The 5,432-nt window shown below is 39.1% G+C and overlaps 1 pseudogene; it reads left to right on the forward strand.

The window, feature by feature from the left end:
- Positions 1-665: 665 nt before the first annotated feature.
- On the forward strand, positions 666-1,086 carry LOC143397563 (small ribosomal subunit protein eS24 pseudogene; annotated as a pseudogene).
- Positions 1,087-5,432: the final 4,346 nt, after the last annotated feature.

Raw genomic sequence — 5,432 nt, forward strand, 5'->3', positions numbered from 1 at the left:
TCTGAGGATCTAGTTATGAATCATCAATGCCAGCCTGTATAGACAGTGCCCCAAAATTAATCTTGGAGTCATGGGACCTGTCCAGAGTTTGAAAAGTCAATTTCTCCCACATGTGATCCTAAATTGACTGGATTTATAAATCACAGCAGCTCTGACCATGCCTTTTGATGTCCAGGCCTCCAGCTCTGCAGACACCTATGGAAAAATTTTCTTAAAAACCAGGCAAAGAAATGGTGCCCTTATAATGAACAACGACTAAGTGAAAGACAAAATTAAATTGTTTTAAAACGAAAGATTTAAAAAGTGGTCCTGTGGGCTGGGGCTGTAGCTCAGTTTCCTAGCACATGTGAGGCACTGGGTTCGATCTTTAGCACCACATAAAAATAAACAAATAAAATAAAGGCATGCTATTAAAAAAAAAAAAGCAGTCCTGTTCCTAGAACACTGTTTCTAGGAGTCAGATCTCAGAATGTCAAGGAATGTATGGAATGTCTTCTACACTGTTCTTCAGTCTTAGAACAGAAGCAATGGAAGAATTTAACAAAGTAAACCAAGAATAACAAGCTTGAGAAGAGGTTTTTTGAAGAAAAAGTTGATAGTTTAGAGAACAAGTCAGGTAGATTTTTCTCTTTGCCTCCCTGGCTTTCTGAGGACAGACTGCCACCATGAATGACACAGTAACTTTCCAGACCAGTAAGTTCATACCCAACGACTACTTCAGAGGAAACAAATGGTTGATGATGTTCTTCATCCTATGAAAGCAACAGTACCTAAGAAAGAAATTTGATAAAAAAAAATTAGCCAAAATGTACAAGACCACATCAGATGTCATCTTTGTGTTTGGATTCAGAATCCATTTTGGAGGTGGCAAGATAAGTTAATGATTCCTTGGATTATGCAAAGAAAAAGGAACCCAGACATAGACTGGCAAGATATGGTCTGTATGAAAAGAAAAAGATTTCAAGAAAACAGTAAAAGGAACACAAGAACATAATGAAGAAAGTCAAGGGGACTGCAAAGGCAGATGTTAGTGCTGGCAAAAAGCCAGTCTCTGTGGTGATTGTGCAAATTGATTACAAGGATTAATAAACTGAAAACTTAAAAAGAAATGGTAACTTGGACCCAGTGAAATCCAATAGGAAAAGAAGCAAAATCTCAGGAAACTGTACTGCCTCTAACAGAAGGAACAAGAATATGGGCCACTTCTTGGCCAAGTGCTTTTAGAGCTACATAGAGACTTCTTGGTAAGAACTGCTCCCTTCAAGCCTGGGACAGTGATATCAAGTATTCCCTGAAGGTCTTGACAGTCTAAGAAGAAAAATCAGTCAAAAGAAAGTAGCTACTCAAGGTATTACTTAATGAGTGTCCAAATGTCACTTGAATCATAGATGGAGACACAGCATTTGTGGTGCCAGAGGAAACATGCCTGAGAAATTTGTACAGCTGAGACTCCAAATGAAGATGGCAAGGAAGGCAAAACACAGGAGAGCCAGGCCTGGATAAGGATTAGGTCCAATCAGAAAATCCATGCCAGTTAGGATAGACTTAACGCAGAAAGGTGAGGGTGGCCATGATATTATTGAATAATGGTTGCTTTTGTTCAAACCAGAACCCAGGGACTTAATCTTTCATAATGAAGTTTCCATTAGACAAAATATAGAACAAAATGTTAAATAGCACATGTCTGGGGCAGAAAGAAGAGAAAATTAGCTTCAAGTTTTTTTAACTTAAGGGAAAGGAGCCATCAGATTCTACAAGTAGCATAGGTGACTTAAAGAAGAAAAGGGATCAACTTTGTTGTGACAAACTCAGTCATTCTGACTGGACTTGGAATTACCTCAGTTACCAGTGTGGCCTTCTGAGGGCAACAGCTTCACTCTTCACTGTAGTCTCAAGAATATTCACAGCGTAGTTGCCACTGAGGTAGGAGCGGGTAAGGGATGCACTCATGAAAATGGGGACAGCACTTCCCTGAAGGATTGTTGACTCCTGTAAAGGAGATGGTCACACTCTTGCTTGGCCTTGAGCTTAATGGTTAAGCCCAAGAAGCAGAAATGAGGAGTGTTGGAAAGAATGAGCCTCCTTTCCCCCTAATTTTTTGCTTCCATGACAAAGAGAAACCCATTATATAACATTTTTTGGTTTCTCTGTGCCCTCTGTCACTACTACAAGGGACATGGATGAATTTTCTAACTGGAAATTAGCAGAACAGGAACTTGGCATCTGTGCCTCAGCCCCTTGGTCCTCCTTGTTCTCTTGGAAGCCTGCCTATCTACAAAGAGAACACATTCTGTTATTCCTCCAGTCTTCAGATCTTAAAATGGTAGGCAGGCTCTGTCCATGCAGGTGTAAGCCTCAAGTTGTCCAACATAACTAACTATTCAAAGGTGTCCTTAATTTAAGGGTTTAATGTTTAAAAGTTCACTCTCCCTCTTCTGTAAGCCATTTTTTTTCAATATTATCTCTTTTTTTTTTTTAACCAGGCACTGAACCCAGGGGTGCTTAACAACTGAGCCACACATCTCCAGTCCTTATTTTATATTTTATTTAGAAACAGAGTCTTGATGAGTTGCTTAGAGCCTTGCTTTTGATGAAGCAGGCTTTGAACTTGCAATCCTCCTGACTCAGCCTCTGGAGCTGCTAGGATTATAGGCGCACGCCACTGCACCCAGCCCAATATAATGTTAATTAGCAATAAAGGTAATATGTCATATCCCTCTGCTTGGCCATTTATCAATTGACCCTTCTAGAAGTTTCATAGCCTATCTGGGAAGGTGGATATGGCCAGGATATTAGGAAACCACTTCTTAGAGATTCACCAATAATCCAGTGAGAAGGCAAAATAGACATAGTTCTATGTAACACTAAGGTTGGGCAAAAAAGCCAGAAAACTGATGGCTAGGATATCATTTGTGAGCCAGATGGACAAAGACATTTTGAAGACCATCAGAACTAGGCTTAGGTTGAGTTCATTCCACCAACCTTAAGACAAGAATTTGAATGCAAATTATTTATTTAAGAGGTAAAGCCAGGAGAAACCAGTTCAAACAATGAAAAATGAAATGGATGGAACACAAAACTATCAATGAAGAACTGGGGCTCAACTTCAGTGAGGACCTCTGGGAGATGGCATAGACCACTTTTTATATTGCCCTCCTCACCACCACCACCGCAAAGGAGCAAAAAAACAACAACCAAAAAAAAAAAAAAAAAACAGAAATATATATATCCCCAACTTGATGGGTTGTGGTTTGAGGGCTGAACCTGGGAGTATTCCTTGGAATTTCCAGCCTGCCTTACACATTACTCCAACACCCTCTGGAGTCCAAAAAAGGCCGTTTTACAAAGACTCAGGAGACTAATGGAAAAAAGATGTGGGCAGGGTGCTGAAAACAACTGCTTCAACTATAGACATTGCATAACAGCAAAATAAGAGCTTAGTTGTCCTCAAGTCTTTTTTATGTATCACCTCACTTGACATTCAAAACACAATGTTGTGAGGTATCTAGGCAGCAGTTTTTCTCCTCATCAAGGGTAAAGAGAGGATGAGAAAACAGAATTAGAGAGATGAGAACTTGCCTGAAAGTAAGCACAACAGAAATATCCAAAAAATAATATATGGGAATTTAAAATGAGACAAAGCCAAGTCTTGAACTCTTTTTTTAATAAATGGACACAAAGCAATTCTCTTTAAGATGAAGTAGAACTTGAAATCTGAACAAAAATTATTTTTTAATGTAAGTGCTTTGCTGAATTTATATACAGAATTAACACAGCCTACTTCCACCAAAGACATCAGATTGCAGCTATCTTTTGCTTATTCTGCAAAAATAGCCATCCATCTCCTGGAAACTTCATTCAACTTTTTCATAAGCTTTAGATGATAGATAGAAGATTAAGCCAGAAGCTTCACTTGGACTCTTATTCCTATAATTGATATTTTGAAAAGCTAAAACATGTTCAGTTCCTAGTGATGGCAATTTGCATGACTGAATGGCATTGCAAGACTGTTAATTCATACTGAAAACCTTCTGCAAAATTAACAATTTCAATGTTCTAAGACTCAAGGAAAGCATTGTCCTTTTGGTTTATAAAATTAGACTATAAAAGAAAAGATATTGGAGAACATTCTCAATTACCTTGGACACAGGGGGAGAAATAAATAAAACTACTATGATTTTGGTGTTTTATTCATTAAAAATCATTAGAACAACAAAATAATGTGCTGTGATAAATAGTAAAAAAAAAATTGTAAATTCAAAGGACAAGAAGAAAGTGAAAGACAAAAAATGATCTCTATCACAAAAAACCAACCCACCCCACCACCTCCATCATTACCTACAAAGATAAAACCTAAAGCTTAGCATTTTAGACTCCTCACAATCTGGCCAAAACTGCCTCCTTTGTCATCAAATCTATCTCCAAATCTTGTCAATTCTAACAACAAAATACATCTCAGTTTCGATCACCATCACCTTCCTAAACTACTGTGAAAGTTTCCTAACTGGACTCTCTTAACCTGGGCCCATCTAGTCCGTTCTCAGAACAGCTAGAGTGTTTTTTAATGATTCCTTCCCATGTGTGATGACTTTATTGATTGCTTACCTACATCCACTCTCACTTTCTTTCCTTATAATTTACAAATTCTTTATGGAACCACTGCATCCTCGTTATGTCACAATCATACCATTGGAGAATAACCCCAACCCCAGCTACAAGGAAGAGGGGAGTTATAACCCACCCTTACTGCAGAGTGGGTTAGCAATGAACAGTAACTAAATCTAAGCCAAAAAGTATAGGAAGCCCCTGATCACTGTGGCCAATCCAAGTTGATCCAATTAGAGAGAAACTGGGTTATCTTAAATGACCTAAAGAAGCTACAATTTCCCTATTCTTGTGAGAAGGAAACCATGTACCCTGGTTGCTGCCAAAGCCTTCTTGCAGCATTGAGAGAAACTGGCCCAGGGACTTTCAGAGAGAATTTCAGAGAAAGGAGCCAGAATCCCACCCCCTCTGAAAGCAGTGCTCCTGTTTGAAACCTTTAAGTAGGGTTTCTAATACATGAAATAAAAGCTTCCCAACTAATAGAGATGGCTTCCCGGTGAACACAAAGTCAACTCTAAACTGAAGACATGCACCAAATGTCTCTATTCATCCCCTGCGACTGCCCACTCTTCTTCAGGTAACCAACCTTTCTGTCTTTTAAGCAGGAAACCTTACTTTCCCTGCCTCAATGCTTTTGAATGTTTGTCCCTATTTTTTATGTTAATATCTCCTCATCTTTCATGCCTCCCCTAAACTATCTCCTTGTAATGACCCAGTCCCCTGTGTAGTCCTATACTAATGTATGGCCAGCGAAGTTCGGCAATCCCATGAGAAAAGAGGGGGGAAGGTCAGGATGTCAGCTGATCGTCATCTCAGGTGCCACAAGC

This window comes from Callospermophilus lateralis, chromosome 1, assembly GCF_048772815.1.
Source record: "Callospermophilus lateralis isolate mCalLat2 chromosome 1, mCalLat2.hap1, whole genome shotgun sequence".
In the NCBI taxonomy this organism is placed as follows: Eukaryota; Metazoa; Chordata; class Mammalia; order Rodentia; family Sciuridae; genus Callospermophilus; species Callospermophilus lateralis.